At 41.8% G+C, this 17,466-nt stretch overlaps 1 protein-coding gene across 2 annotated transcripts in view; it reads right to left on the reverse strand.

Moving 5' to 3' along the window:
* Positions 1-17,466, reverse strand: part of ARSJ (arylsulfatase family member J) — a 139,448-nt gene that overhangs the window by 44,501 nt on the left and 77,481 nt on the right. The gene's annotated exons all lie outside the window — the stretch shown is intronic.

A 17,466-nucleotide genomic window follows, 5' to 3' on the forward strand; every position in this document is an offset into this window, starting at 1 on the left:
TCTGGCACTATGGGGGCTTTGTAAACACATGTGGCCTTCAATCCCGGACAAATTTTCTCTACAAAATCCCAATGGCGCTCCTTCTCTTCTGAGCATTGTAGTTCGCCCGCAGAGCACTTTAAATTCACATATGGGGTATGTTCTTACTCAGAAGAGATGGGGTTACAAATTTGTGAAACTTGTGAACTTGTGAAAATTAAAAATTTAGGGTAACACCAGCATTTTAGTGAAAAAATATAATTTTTTTCATTTTCCCATCCAACTTTAATGAAAATTCGTCAAACACCTGTGGGGTGTTCAGGCTCACTATACCCCTTGTCACGTTCGATGAGGGGTGTAGTTTCCAAAATGGGGTCACATGTGGGTATTTTTTTTTTTTTGCGTTTGTCAGAACCGCTGTAAAATCAGCCACCCCTGTGCAAATCACCAATTTAGGCCTCAAATGTACATGGTGCGCTCTCACTCCTGAGCCTTGTTGGGTGCCCGCAGAGCATTTTACGCCCACATCTGGGGTATTTCCGTACAAATTTTGGGGGTCTTTTTTTCCTTTTACCGCTTGTGGAAATAAAAAGTATGGGGCAACACCAGCATGTTAGTGTAAATTTTTTTATTTTTTTACACTAACAGGCAGGTGTAGCCCCCAACTTTTCCTTTTCACAAGCGGTAAAAGGAAAAAAAAGACCCCCAAAATTTGTAGTGCAATTTCTCCCAAGTACGGACATACCCCATATGTGGCCCTAAACTGTTTCCTTGAAATACGACAGGGCTCCGAAGTGAGAGAGCGCCATGGGCATTTGAGGACTAAATTAGGGATTGCATAGGGGTGGACATACGGGTATTCTACACCAGTGATTCCCAAACAGGGTGCCTCCAGCTGTTGCTAAACTCCCAGCATGCCTGGACAGTCAGTGGCTGTCCAGAAATGCTGGGAGTTGTTGTTTTGCAAAAGCTGGAGGCTCCGTTTTGGAAACCCTGCCGTACAAGACGTTTTTAATTTTTTTATTGGGGGGGGGGGGGGGACAGTGTAAGGGGGTGTATTTGTAGTGTTTTAACCTTTATTATGTGTTAGTGTGGTGTAGTATTTTTAGGGTACATTCACACTGGCGTGTTATGGTGAATTTCCCGCTAGCCGCAGCCCAAACTTGAAGCAGGAAATTTACTGTAAACCTGCCCGTGTACATTCACATGGGGGGGGGGGGGGGGGCGGGGGCAAACCTCCAGCTGTTTCAAAACTGCAACTCCCAGCATGTACTGGCAGACTGTGCATGCTGGGAGTTGTACTTTTGCAACAGCTGGAGGCACACTGGTTGGAAAACCTTTAGTTAGGTTCTGTTACCTAACTCAGTATTTTCCAACCAGTGTGCCTCCAGCTGTTGCAAAACTACAACTCCCAGCATGTACTAATCACCGAAGGGCATGCTGGGAGATGTAGTTATGCAACACCTGGAGGAACCCAACTACAACTCCCAGCATACCGAGACAGCTGTTTGCTTTCTGGGCATGCTGGGAAATGCAGTTTTGCAACATCTGGAGAGCCACAGTTTTTAGACCACTGCACAGTGATTTTGCAAGATCTGGAGGGATATAGTTTAGAGACCACTGTATAGTGGTCTCAAACTGCAGCCCTCCAGCTGTTGCAAAACTACAACTCCCAGCATGCACAAACAGCTGTCTGGGCATGCTGGGAGTTGTAGTTTTGCAACATCTGGAGGGCTACAGTTAGAGACCACAGTCTCAGACTGTAGCCCTCCAGATCAACTTACCGGCTTCCGTAGGATCCCGGGAGCCGTCCTCTTCAGATGCACGTGACGCCGCCCGCTGATCAACGTCGCCGCAGCCTCCGGACGGGTAAGTGGACGTCGGCGCCCAGTCCCCTTCGGTTCCCCGTTCTGCCCCGCCTATTGTGTGTGGGCAGGAAGGGGAAAACGAAAGTTAACCCCCCCGCCCCCGGTCTGCTATTGGTCGTCACCTCAGACAACCGCGATCCCCCTTCTATTCCGGGTCACCGGGTCACAATAGACCCGTATGACCCGGAATCGGCGCAAATCGCAAGTGTTAATTCACTTGCGATTTGCGCCGATCGCCGACGGGGGTGGGGGGGTTGTGGGGGCGGGTGGGGGGGTGGATGTGGGTTAATGGCGTCCTGATATCAGCAGTCACCCCGGCATGGTCCACGCCCGGCGCGCGGCGGGGACTGAAATTCCCACGGGCGTATGGATACGCCCTGGGTCCTTAAGTACCAGGACGTCAAGCCGTATCCATACGCCCTAGGTCCTTAAGTGGTTAATGACCAGGTTATTATGCATATTTAACCCCTTCAAGGGGTACTTCACTGGAACACATTTTTTTTAACTGATGCAGGAAAGTTCAACAGATTTGTAAATTACTTCTATTTAACAATGTTAATCCTTCCAGTACTTATCAGCTGCTGTATACTACACAGGAAGTTCTTTTCTTTTAGAATTTCCTTTCTGTCTGACCACAGTACTCCCTGCTGACACCTCTGTCATAGCAAACCTAATCCCCATAGCAAACCTATCCTGCTCTCTCAAGTTTCTAAAATGGACAGAGGTGTCAGCAAAGAGCACTGTGGTCAGACAGAAAGGAAATTTTAACAGAAAATAACTTCCTGTGGAGCATACTGCAGCTGATAATTACTGGAAGGATTAAGATTTTTAAACTGAAGTAATTTACAAATCTGCATAATTTTCTGCATCCAGTTGATTTAAAAAAAAAAATTCCACCAGAGTACCCCTTTAAGAACATCAATTTTTTTTTAGTTTTGTACTTTAGTTTTTTCCTCCTCACTTTCTAATAGCCATACAGCTTTTAATTTTCCACCTACAGACCTCAAGGGGCTTGTTTTTTTTTTTGGCACAAAATCTACAGTAAAGCAACAACAAAAAAAATATGTGTGGGGAAATTGAATAACTCATCAAAACAACCTCACAACAACCATTTTTCTCTTTTTTTTCTTTTTTTTTTGTCCCACTAGAGGACTTGACCATACTCTTTGATCAGTTTACACAATACACAATGCACTACTACTATATGGCAGTGCATTATGTCTGTCAGTGTAAACCTAACCGGCAGCCTATAAGGCAATGCCTAAAGAAAGCCTGATTTGCATACTCACATTCTTTTCAACTCAGGTGCCATGGCAAGCCAATTGGAGTGCAAGCCATTGCAGCAGAATGTAAGCAGTATATTGAGAAGATATAACATTAATGGTGCCCGGGGAGGTGAGAAATAAAGTAAAATCACCTTCCTTACGCCCCTGCAGGTGCAGGGGCCATGCAGCTCCAATCTCTGTTTCAGCAGGCTTCCGCTCAGTCAATGTTTACCCATTCAGGACATAGGGTGTACAGGTACACTTTAGTCCCACTCCCATTGTAGGAAGCGAGCTCCATACCCAGTGGGTTCTGGATGCTACCAGCAGCCAGTACCTACGCCTAATGCTGAACTTGTCGATCAGATCAATGTCCAGCGTTAACCCTTTGTTGTGCTCAAAGTTGATTGCGACGTCTAAAATGGAAAAAAAGCATTTCCAGATAGGTCAGGGAACTGATTGAGACCAGCACGTCAAAATCACAGGGACGGGCGGAGGGTCCCTGTAATTTTTTACTGGTGTGGTAGCCCTTGGGGGTGTATGGTAGTTGGGGTGTTGTTTCGGTAGATGAGGGGTTAATGTTAACCCTGTAGTTCGTGACGCCAGGCTGAGGGCTAGTATGCTGAGGTAATTCTCCGGCCTATCGCCGCCCTTCCCAGTAACGATAGGTGCATGCATAAAATGACTGAAGGTCCACAAGGTACTTGAACTTGGATAACTTTACTTAAATGCTTGCGGTACATCCAATGAACAGTAACAGTCTCAGGAATACAGTCTCTATCTAGTGCAATGACTGACAGTTGTTGCGGACCTTGACTTCTCATAAAAGTCTCTGATTTAGGGAATATTGCGAAGATCCGTCCGGATTTAGGGGATTGATAAGGTCCGGTGATCTTGCAGAGGGTTTAGGGATTGACACACTCACAATTTAGCAGATATCAGCCGTCGCAGCAAGGCTCAGGCCTAAACTCACTGATGACAGCAACGCAGATCCTTCTCCACCAACAGCCCACGAGGAAAAAAAAAGAGTGAGCAATGGCCGCCGCTCCCTTATATGGGCAGGGGCAGGGCTGTTTTTACTAGTCCAATCAACTGTCACTCACCGTTACAAGGAGTGATGGGAGATAAACGTCACAGGGGCCTCCAAAGGTCCTCAAGCATAAAACCATAGAGTTCACCCGGTCACGTGACCCGCAGGTCCCGCCACGCTATGCATAGGTAATTAACCATTTATATATACCTGTACAATCCTATATATATATTATAAATCCTGAAGAATTATTAGATAATTAATACCTAAATGAGAGGTGACTAGAGGCGGGCTAGTTAAGAAAAACCCCGACGTCCTAGGGACTCTGGCTATGGGGACTTATATACAAAGGTAGCGGATAGGATACGGTACCGGGACACCACACTGGTATGAAATTTCCATTTTTTTGGGCTGATTTTTTTTTCATAACATTTTTTTTCCATTCCATGGGTTACAAAAAAGGTACAAATAATTGCCATCACCACAACAGTAGCAGTAGCTATGAACAGTAATTCTCAGCTGAGACCTATACTTTTAAGAGATAGTTACCTTTCAGGCTTGGATCACACATAGTACACTGCTCAAAAAAATAAAGGGAACACTTAAACAACCCAATGTAACTCCAAGTCAGTCACACTTTTGTGAAATCACACTGTCCACTCAGTAAGCAACACTGATTGACAATCAATTTCACATGCTGTTGTGCAAATGGAACAGACAACAGGTGGAAATTGTAGGCAATTAGCAAGACACCCCCAATAAAGGAGTGGTTCTGCAGGTGGTGACCACAGGCCACTTCTCAGTTCCTATGCTTCCTGCTGATGTTTTGGTCAATTTTGAATGCTGGTGGTGCTTTCACTCTAGTGGTAGCATGAGACTGAGTCTACGAGCCACACAAGTTGCTCAGGTAGTGCAGCTCATCCAGGATGGCACATTATTGCGAGCTGTGGCAAGAAGGTTTGTTAGGTCTGTCAGTGTAGTGTCCAGAGCATGGAGGCTCTACCAGGAGACAGGCCAGTACAACAGGAGACAGGAGGGCCATAGGAGGGCAACAACTCCGCATTTGTGGAAGGAGGAGCAGGAGGAGCACTGCCAGAGCCTTGCAAAATTACCTCCAGCAGATGTGCATGTGTCCATTCAAATGGTCAGAAACAGACTTCTTGAGGGTGGTATGAGGGCCCAACATCCACAGGTGGGAGGTGTGCTTACAGCCTAACACCGTGCAGGATGTCTGGCATTTTGAGCAGTGTATTTTTGTCGGTATAGACACAGAGGTACAAATCTTTGAATTATACACTGCTCAAAAAAATAAAAGGAACACAAATATAAAATATCCTAGATCTGAATGAATTAATAGTATAAAATACTTTCGTCTTTACATAGGCGTCTGAGGATCTTATCTCGGTACCTAATGGCAGTCAGGCTACCTCTGATAAGCACATGGAGGGCTGTGCAGCCCCCCAAAGAAATGCCACCCCACACCATTACTGACCCACCACCAAACCGGTCATGCTGGAGGATGTTGCAGGCAGCAGAACTTTCTCCACGGCATCTCTAGACATCTGTCACATGTGCTCAGTGTGAACCTGCTTTCATCTATGAAGAGCACAGGGCGCCAGTGGTGAATTAGCCAATCTTGGTGTTCTCTGGCAAATGCCAAATGTTCTGCACGGTGTTGGGCTGTAAGCACAACCCCCACCTGTGGACGTCGGGCCCTCAAACCACCCTCATGGAGTCTGCTTCTAACCGTTTGAGTGGACACATGTATATTTGTTGCTTGCTGGAGAGCATTTTGCAGGGCTCTGGCAGTGCTCCTTCTGTTCCTCCTTGCACAAATGCGAAGGTAGCGGTCCTGCTGCTGGGATGTTGCACCTCCTTCGACCTCCTCCACGTCTCTTGATGTACTGACTTGTCTCCTGGTAGCGCCTCCATGCTCTGGACACTACGCTAACAGACACAGCAAACCTTCTTGCCATAACTCGCATTGATGTGCCATCCTGGATGAGCTGCACTACCTGAGCCACCGGAGTTGTAGACTCTGTCTCATGCTACCACTAGAGTGAAAGCACTGCCAGCATTCAAAAGTGACCAAAACATCAGCCAGGAAGCATAGGAACTGAGAAGTGGTCTGTGGTCATCATCTGCAGAACCACTCCTTTATTGGGGGGTGTCTTGCTAATTGCCTATAATTTCCACCTTTTGTCTGTTCCATTTGCACAACAGCATGTGAACTGATTGTCAATCAGTGTTGCTTTCTGAGTGGACAGTGTGATTTCACAGAAGTGTGATGGATTTGGAGTTACATTGTGTTGTTTTAGTGTTCCCTTTATTTTTTTGAGCAGTGTATTTTTTACTCTGTATCGGTACCACTTCTGATTTTTCTCTAAAAATACTAACCAAAAACTGACCAAAACAATATATGAATGAAGCGGTAAAGGGCTTTTCCAAGATTATATCAATGTGGTTGAATAGCAACCAACCATTATCCAGCTAATAATTCCACTGCTACTCCAGGTGTCAGGCCTGGCAAGAAGAGGCCAGAACTGTAACTGGTGAGCACAATATGGACACGGGGCAGGTGAGTATCTTATTGATATTGTCATGGAACATAAGTGTATTATAATACAAAGTGAGTTCACGTTAATTTGGGGGCACAGTGTGTTAAAATGTATCCAAAGAGCACAATGTATTGAAATCTACAGTGACGATTAGAGATGAGCGAATCGAATTAGACAATTATACACTTTATGTTGCAACTGTACTGGGGTGTATTACTCTAAAGCTAACAGGGGCCAGTTAGTGTGAGCACTAATAGACCTAGTCACATTCTTTTAATGCCTAATTCAGGTATAACCATACTGGGGCATATTTTCCTATCATAAGTGTAATATATACACACTCAGCGCTTTAAAATTTTCTCCTGTTAAACTCATAGGGGCCAGTTATTGTTAAAGGCGTATTTTCCTATCATAAGTGTAATTTATATATGCACTCAGCTGTTGTACAAGTATGTTAGGCAGAGAAGTGCCAGGACGTGCACAGAGGAGTGGTAGAGGCCTAAATTTATCAGGCGCAGGCAGAGGTTGCAGCAGAGTGGGGTTGCATGGCAGCAGGAGTTGCAGCGAGAGGTCTGAGTTTCCGGTGTCAGCTGGCGGTCGTGTCTGGACCAGCAACCCAGAAGCTATGATTGACTGGTTCACTCAGTCATCCACTTCATCACAAGTGACATCCGACACCCCCAGTAAACAGTCGGTGGGTTTATCAGACTCAACCCTCAGTTGGCATGGCCCTCATCCTGCTGCTGCCACCTCCAAGCTCTGTCATTGTGCCGCAATATGGTCTCCTCATGCTGATGCTGCCACCTCCAGGCTCTGTCATTGTGCCATTCTGTGGCCTACATAAGCTGACGCCACCTCCAGGCTGTGTCATTGAGCCGCCATGTGGTCTCCTCAAGCTGCTGGCACATTAAATTAAACTTGTTAATATATTCAAAATCTTCAATTTATATATTTAAAAAAATCTCTTTAATCCTTTCAATTGTAAGGCCATATGGTCCCATCAGGCTGCTGCCACCTCCAGGCTGTTTCATTGTGCCGCCATGTTGTCTCCTCATGCTGATGGATTATTAAATTAAACTTGTTAATCTGTTCAAAATCTTCAATTTAAATTTTACAAAATCTCTTTAATCTTTTCAATTGTGAGGCCATATAGTCTCATCAGGGTGCTGCCACCTCCAGGCTGTTTCATTGTGCCACCATGTGATCTCCTCATGCTGATTGTTTATTAAATTAAACTTGTTAATCTCTTCAAAATCTTCAATTTAAATAAAAAAAAATCTCTTTAACCTTTTCAATTGTGAGGCCCTCTGGTCTCGTCAGGCTGCTGCCACCTCCAAGCTCTGTCATTGTGCCACCATGTGATCTCCTTGTTATATTGATCTTGTAGTTTGACAGGATTTTTTCAAAGTAAACACTTCGGGCACCCAGGACACTCAGTCATGAGCATGGGGGGGGGGGGGAGGCGCTGAGAGGCAAGGGCTGGAACAGGTGGTAGCTCACCTCGACTGCCAGCTCAATTTTAAGATACAAGTAGGAGCTTTTCCATAGTTTACACTGCAGCAATTATTCACTATTGAAGCTTGAATTACCATGGCTGCTAGCACCAGACTTGCCCTTCAATGGGTTTTCAAAAAAGGATTTAAAGTTTGCTCATTCCAATTAACAGGCTCTGCCATTGTGCATGTTATCTCCTCATGCTGCTGGCACATTAAACTTGTTAATCTATTCAAAATTTTCAATTTAAATTAAAAAAATATTTTCAATTGTGAGGCCCTATGGTTGTCGTCATATATATTAGCTTTGGAATTACCACAAGAATCAAAGGAAACAGGTTGGAGCGATAAGAAAACCCCATAACTGATTAGATGACACATTCATGGTTTAATGTGCAGTTTCACAGTATCAGGCATGTTTACTTACACGTGCATGGCTTAATAGACTCAATAGACAATGCTCACCAGACTTGCCCTCCAATGGGTCCTCAAAAAAGGATTTTAAAATGTTTTAATAAATTAAAATGTAATAAAAATGTAATAAAAAAAAATCTCTTTAATCTCTTCACTTGTGACGCCATATGGTCTCCCGACCCTGCTTCCACATTCAGACGCTCTGCAGCAGTGATTCTAATAGTGAACCCTGTAATCTGCATGTAATACTGAATAACAGTATTATTTCACTAACCCAGCACACTCCTTATGCGTGTTACGGCAAGGCAATTTTTTCGGAAAATTCGGCAAATTGACCGAATCGAATTTCTGAAAAATTCGCTCATCTCTAGTGACGATGGGTGAAACAAAAACTCCCAGCATACCCTTACCAATGCTCAGGTCATACTGGGAGTTCTAGTTTCACATAGTAAAACTTCTATTGAGAATTTATCTAATGTAGCAGCTGGTAGATTTGTTTCATACAGTAGAAATACTTTTTTTTGCAGTGCACATGCTGTTATATTTCTGAAAAAAAAACCTCTAAGGTTCCAAATATCGTACATAGCTAGGGTGTTGTTTTACAGAGATTTTTGGTAAATATTTTGGGATCTGGATTAAAATTGTTATTCATGGTTTATTAAAAAAACTGTAACTTTAATGGTTGTTTTGGTAAATCTCCTCCCTCTTTATTGTCCAGTTGGGTCCTGACAGTGAGAACTATATACATGGAAAATTTCGGAAAAAAAATATTTCTAGTAAATGACACCCTATTCACTGCAAACTACACCTGACAAAACTTGAATTTCACAGCAAGAGTAATGTTAGCTCATTAAAACATAACCTTTAATTATAACTAGTAAAATAAATCATCCTAAAAAATATAAGATTAATTCAAAATACACAATGGTAGGGTCAAGAGACAGACTTGATACTGTCCCAAAACTGAACCCTCACCATACAAAACAATAGGATTTCCTACACAGTACAATCTTGTGTCAATAGACACAAATAAATAATTATTTCTGTCACGTATGGGTAGGGAAGAAGTGCATACTATTCTCGCCCCCTCCCCATATCCCTCTACTTATGTACCCACCCTAGGTAGCGGGTCCACAACCACTGTGATGGTCCCTACTTACAATAAGTGAGGGCAGTCCAGTCAAAATAATAAACTATAATGCAGACGGAGGTTACAGATAAGCCAATTCGCAAAACCAGAAGAAGAGTCAGAGAGAAGAGCCAAAGGGTCAAAATGCCAGATATAACAGATACAATATAAATGCTAGCTAGGAGTACACAGAGCTCTTTAGCAGGCAAGGTGTGAGAGCAGACTGCCAGCTCATATAAGAGGCAGAACTGGTGCTCTGATCAAGATAAGCTGCCCAGTCTCAGCAGACAGGCGTAACCATAGCTACAAGGCCAAGCAAAAGCTCTCAGTGCAGATTAACCCTTCGTGTCCTTACAGTCCCCCCTCCTATCTGGATAAGACAGAGCTATGCGGGGTTCATCAGGGGAAATAATGGTAAGAAAAACAGAATCAGTTGCATATGCAAAAAAATATGCGATGTGGCTGATCAATATTTACTGCCAACAATAAAAAGATGCACAGTCCAATAAGGACCACTCACTCAGACCCTACCAGTACTTATCAGCTGCTGTATGTTCCACAGGAAGGTATTTTCTTTTTAAATTTCCTTCCTTTCTGACACAGTGCTCTCTGCTGACACCTCTGTCCATGTCAGGAGCTGTCCAGAGCAGAAGCAAATCCCCATAGCAATCCTATCCTGCTCTGGACAGTTCCTGACACGGACGGAGGTGTCAGCAGAGAGCACTGTGGTAAGGCAGAAAAGAAATTCAAAAAGAAAAGAACTTCCTGTGGAGCATACAGCAGCTGATTGTCCCTGAAGATAAGGTCTTTCCACATTAAAAAGACATTAATATAATTGTTTTGTAATGAATCTCCTTGAAACACTAGCATTAAAAGGAAGCGTAACAAAGCTTGGATTACATTATAGCTATTTTGGGCAACTTTCTGTAGGAGTTATCCGCCTTCTAGCCAGCAATCGTAATGATATTTTTAGCTTCCTACATAATGAAGCAGAAGATCTATCTCTACATGGAGAATGGCTTTCACTGGAGAGAGGCAGTGGTGAATTTCATTACTCATGGAGGTGATATTGTTTGTCACAGTAGCAATGGTGACTATAATGGATTACACAGTATATTCTGGTCATTAATAAGTCCTCAGTTATTAGTTTTACAGGGGTAGTGAAATGCAATAATTAATAGCTGCCATCCTTACATTTCATTATCTGTAATAGATGGGTGTTCCTGCACTTTTTTCCACATCAGAATAATTATTCCCATTAGCAGGGGTCCTGCAGGACCAGCCCTTGAGTGGAAATCAGTGAGTTCCCTTACTTTTTTCTTAGGACCCCTGGGTGTATTTTTATACAAAGTTATAGTGTCCCAGTAAAGCTAAGCCAGCTACTATCTACTAGATAGTCTGATGGCTGAGAGTGAAATGTTTACTTTATGCATAATGTGTGTATCAGGTACTGAATAATGTTTTAAATGTATCACTCTTAATCTAATGCATACACTAAGGTGATAAAGTGGCAAGGGTTAATATTTATTGTCTTTAACCCTTTCCTGATGCAGATATTTTTCATTTTTGCATTTTCTTATAGTCCTACGTGCCTTCTAATAGCCATAACTCCTTCAATTTTACACCCGCAGACCCATATGAGGGTGTTTTTTTTATGTTTAACCAATTGTACTTTAAAAAACCTTTGTATATAGTATGTGTGGTCTTTTGTATCTATTATTTGTAGGTTATTGTATTCATTTGGGTTACAATTGTCAACTATAACTTTTTGAAGTAGCATTACTCGCCTAGTGGTAAAGGTGTTTCTAAACTATACCTCTCCCCCAATTTCGCAATCGGTGTTGCATACTTGACACATAGGTCACATGTTAACAGTCTATAATGAAGCCCTTGTAATATATTCTCCGAGAGGGAGAATTTCATCTTGAAAAAGCAGAGAAGTTGAACAAGGGCCTCTGTGCATTACCCTGATCTTTTGTGATCCTACGGCCATGTCAGTGCTGCGTGTCTACCACATCATGAAGACTTCCATGGAATTACCTTCCTGAGCATGTCACAGATTGGTGCCAAAGAGTAAGGTGAAGTGTACATTTGCTGGATGAAAATATTCATCCAGCAGTTTCAGTCATTTCTGACTGAGAACTTGAGAGTATATATACTTACATCTACATATGCAGTAAACATTACACGTATACATGCTAAAATTACCTAAACATTACTAAGGTTAACACAGCTGCTATAAAAGCACAAATTAACCTCTTAACGATCAAGGACGTATATTTACGTCCTTGGCCGGCTGCCGCAAAATAACGCGGGGTCACGTGGTGACCCCGCGTCATATCGGGTCAGACCCGGCATGTATCTGAAGTCGGGACCCGGGGCTAATAGATTGATTGCAGTGCCTAACCCTTTAGACGTGGCGTTCAAAGTTGAACTCCGCGTCCAAAACGAAAGTGAAAGCTGCCCGGCTGCTCAGTGGGGCTGATTGGGACCACGGCAGTGAAAATGCGGTGTCCCAGCTGGGACACGAGCGGAGGTCCTCTTGCCTTTCTCCGACGTGTCCCTTCGGGGACTGATTCCTCCAAGCCTGAGATGCAGGCTTGAGCAATCGACCGCCGATAACACTGATCATTGCAAAGCTATGGCTTTGCAGTGAATAGTGCTGGCAATCAGTGTGTGCAGTGTTATAGCCCCCTATGGGAGCTATAGCACTGCAAAAAAAAAAGGTGTAAAAAAAAGTTAATAAATGTGATTTAACCCTTTCCTTAATAAAAGTTCAAATCACCCCCCTTTTCCCATAAAAAAACACCATGTAAATAAAAATAAATATAAACATATGTGGTATTGCCGCGTGCGTAAATGTCTGAGCTATAAAAATATATCATTAATTAAACCGCAGGGTCAATGGTGTACGCACAAAAAAATTCCGAAGTCCAAAATAACGTATTTTTGGTTGCTTTTTTGAAAAAATGAATAAAAAGCGATAAAAAAAGTCTGATCAATACAAAAATGGTACCGCTAAAAACGTCAGATCACGGCGCAAAAAAATGAGCCCTCATAACGCCCCATATGCAGAAAAATAAAAAAGTTATATGGGTCAGAAGATGACAATTTTAAACGTATACATTTCCGTGCATGTAGTTATGATTTTTTCCAGAAGTAATACAAAATCAAACCTATATAAGTAGGATATCATTTTAATAATATGGACCTACAGAATAAAGATCAGGTGTCATTTTTACTGAAAAATGTACTGCATAGAAACGGAAGCCCCCAAAATTACAAAATGGCGTTTTTTCTTCAATTTTGTCGCATAATGATTTTTTTCCCGTTTCTCTGTAGATTTTTGGGTAAAATGACTGATATCACTGTAAAGAAGAATTGGTGGCGCAAAAAATAAGCCATCATATGGATTTTTAGGTGCAAATTTGAAAGGGTTATGATTTTTAAAAGGTGAGGAGGAAAAAACGAAAGTGCAAAAAACGAAAAACCCAGCATTCTTAAGGGGTTAAAGGGACAGTTACCAATTCTCTATTCTCCTTATCTGTATTTCACTAATCTAAATAGGTAGGTAAGGATGACTGATGGAGAGTTCTAAAATCAGGGGAAGACACAAAAGTGGTCCATGAGGACCATATTGCTGTATATTTAGCTAAATTACAGCTCAAATCTGCCATGAGTTCCTCCATTCTGTGTAAGTTTGCCACCTCCTGTAGCCAGGACGAAAGGGACAGAGGTAACATAGATCTCCAGAGTCGAAGAATAACAGTCCTTTCTCCTCCAGCCAGGAGGAGAAAACGGAGAAAGATTTTAGTCACTCGGGGCATAGCTGGTGGGAATATGGAGAGAAGAATGGGAAATGGGTAAAGGGGTAGTTTAACTGAGGTCAAACGGTGAACAAGATCCAGCACCTGGGACCAAATGGTAAGCATATCAGGACAAGTCAATCAAATGTGCTGGATCATACTAAAAGCTCCATCACTGCAGCAACACACATCAGGTAAAGTTGAATAAATACGGGAAAGGAGAGCCGGCAGTCTATATCATCTAGTGAACAATTTATAATTAGTTCCCTGTGCCTTACAAGAGATGGAGGTTTTATGAAATGTGGACAAAGCAGTTACCCATTCCTCATCTGTAAACCGCCATCCCACAACTTGTTCCCAGCTATGGCAGAAAGGAAGAGGTTGTTCACTAAAAGAATCTAAGAAAAGATTGTATAACACACTAATTGGGCAGTACACCTTCAAGGTAGAGACATATAAACGTTCAAAGGGAGTCAGAGATCGATGAAGATGTAAGTCTGTTTTAACTGACTTATAAAAATGGAGTAGTTGGAAATACTGAAAGGTATAGATCAAAGAGAGACTGTCATCGCCCACAAGGGAAGCAAGTGGTTTCAGGGCCAATAAGTCAAGAACATCTTGAAAGGTAATGCCATCACTTCTTAGTCTACCTAAAAAGGCGGGAGAAGAAACAGTCGGTGGGAAATCCATATTTCCAAACACCGGAATGAGTGGACCATCAGGAGTAGAAATATGGGAATGGGGAATGCTTCAAATAAGAAGCGCGCATTAGAGCAATGGAGGCCATAACTGGGGAAAAAGAGGAGACAAACAACGTAGGTAAAACCTTTTGCGGGAGCCAGAGAAGGGCTTTCGAATCCAAGTGAGCACTAAAAGACTTAAGTCCTATCCACTGCATAAGATCTCTATTATGAAAGCTATCTAAGGCATGGGAAAGGACTGCAGATAAGTAGTAGGATAAACAATCTGGGAGGGCTGAGCCACCTTGTTGTTTACTACGGATCAAAATGTTCCTCGCTATCCATGGACGTCTGTTAGCCCATATAAAGCCAGAGAAAAGTCTTGCAAGCTTCAAAAAGAAAGAGCGAGGCAAATGAGTCGGAACGCAAGAAAATAGATATAAAAGATGAGGGAGGACACTCATCTTTATATTATTGATTCTCCCCAACCAGGAGAAGTCCTTATGTTCCCATCTAGCTAGGTCTGACCTAAGAGAATAAAGAATGGGAGGGAAATTTAGTGTAAATGTGTCAGAGAGTGTAGAAGGAACTTGGACTCCTAGATATTTAAGATAGGTAGGCTTCCAAACAAAGGGGTATGTATTTCAGAGCTGATGAACCATTTGTGACAAGAGGGAGATATTAAGGGCCTCACATTTAATTGGATTAATTTTATAGTTACTAAAAGACGAGTAGCGATGAAGTGCCGCCATCAGGGTGAGTAACAAGGTAATAGGAGATGAAAGAAAAAGAAACAGATCGTCCGCAAAAGCCGATCATTTGTAATGACACGAGGGAGTGACCAATCCTTTTGATATCAGGATTTTGACGGATATTAATACTGTATTATTATCATATTTTTCCCCAGAATTAAATCATCACTGTCATTTATAATACCCTTTGACATATTGTCCAGACATGTCAAAAGTTTAGATCTCACTGGGTCTAGCTCCTGGTGCAGCAATTATAAGCTATAATCAGTGAAGTGCACATTTCAGTCTCCGGCTGTAATCTGACTCATTCCTCATAGGCTCTAATGTAGTGAATGAGTTGGAATTGGCAGCCAGCAAAGCAGTGAAGTGTGCTGTCACATACTTCACTGGCTTATAACTCACATCCACAGGGTTTCAGAACTGAGACCTGGTATGATCTAAACTTTTGACATGGTTGGACAGCATGTCAAAAGTTGTTTCAAATGGCAGTGATGCTTTAAAGAAAACCTGTCAAATCATGTTGGTTATGCTTTAAAGCTTATTTATAACCATATTAAATTTAAACTTTAGAAGCTTGTTCAGAAAAAGAAAAAAAGAGGAAAGAAAGGCTGATAAGAAAAATGTCAGAAAACAGCAACTGGACTGAACATAACAGGTCACTGGAAACACTGTAGAAGAGAAAGTAAGCTTCTTTTTTTATTCTTAAAAAAGACTTATGGAGAAAGTATTTATTTATTTTTTTATGTGTACCATAATAAGCACAAACTAAGAATACATTTTTATTTCATAGATGTCCATAGCCTTTGAGCTCCTCGGCTCCAAAGCCTGACCTGTAACAGGAAGTTCCCCTTCCATGTCCCATTTATAATACTGGTGACACTATAAGGTGATGCAACAGACTAATCATTGTAAATCAATAGACTAATCAATGCAAACTGTTAAGAGTATGATGGTGAAAAAAGATGTTATACTGGACTATGTGGTATAGTATTTAATATGTTCTACAACTGCATAAAACTTAATTATGTATAAGTTCTTCATGTTTAAATCATTGAAGACAACAACTAGACGTTTTCTTTACATCTAAGGGCCAGTGCAGGGAATATATACTGTATGGTAGTGCAAAGTAGCTGAAGACTTCTGTCAGACTTCATGTGTATGAAGATATTCTCCCCTAGAAGCAATGTTTTTAGAGGAGTACACCTCACAACTGACACCTGATGTATGCACTAAATGTGTATGGAATCCATGAGAAAAAAACTTCCATATGACTTGGTGTGAAAATATTATTGATAAAATATCTAAAGACCTGCTACCATAGGGCATGACTACCAAATAAATATCCAGAAGATTCACAGCACTGGTAAAACCATTACTTTATTGGAAATCCATGTTAAAATCCATATAGTACAAACAGGTGCACACCGGCAAATGTGTAGGTAACAACCTCCCCCTCTAATGCGTTTCTGCCCTACCGGGCCTTAATCATAGACTGTGATTAGGGCCCGGTAGGGCGGAAACGTGTCAGAGGGAGAGGTTGTTAACTCCACATTTGCCGGTGTGGACCTGTTTGTACCATATGGATTTTAACATGGATTTCCAATCAAGTAATGGTTTTACCAGTGCTGTGAATCTTCTGGATATTTACTTTGGAGACAGTGGAGGAGGACTGACTGCACTTGGACGGAGGAGGTGAGCACTATCCGAACTTTTCCTTTTTTATGACTACTACATAGACTATCTTCTATTTTAGTGCAAACCTTTAAAAGAAAGTGGGGAAAAATATAAATGCTCAGATCCAAAATTTTCAATTGAGTCATTTCATTACATACACTGATAACCCATATGAAACCTTTAACCTCCATGCCCATTTGTATTTAATCTTGTTTCCAGGCTAAAGGTGGCCCAACATGGCACTAGAGGCTTCTTGCAATTATTCAGCTTTCCCCAATAAACGTATCTTTTTGCTTTAATATTGATCACTTACATATATCATCGTAACATTCACACACATACAGTTTCATTTGATTCAAACGTCTCCTTCTCAGTGCATTATTATTATTATTATTATTTTGTCAATCAGTAATATTTGTATTTTTTTCTTTCAGTCATACATGTTAAAAAATATTGAAGTACATACCCTCTTACCTTACACAGTCATAAAGAGAAAAAGCCTGGATTTTTGCAGCCACCACTAGGGGGGCTTATGAGTTGATGATTGATTTATCATTAAGGTTAATTGGAGCTGTGTAAAATAAATTTTTACTCCATTTACACATCGAGGTATCCTAAAAATAAAGATGAAGGGGCTGTACAACTATTTAAATCTTCTATCCTTCCTAAGTGAATCTTTGAACAGTGGACAATTTGCAAATAACAAAGAAAAAAGGGGGGTTCAGCCTAATATGTAAAGAGGGGTTCTACAGTGGTATACAAAACATACTACAGAAATTCCAATAACAAAGAAGATACCATTTTGCAAATAATTCACAGGC

The sequence above is a fragment of the Hyla sarda genome, chromosome 1 (genome assembly GCF_029499605.1).
Source record: "Hyla sarda isolate aHylSar1 chromosome 1, aHylSar1.hap1, whole genome shotgun sequence".
Taxonomy (NCBI): Eukaryota; Metazoa; Chordata; class Amphibia; order Anura; family Hylidae; genus Hyla; species Hyla sarda.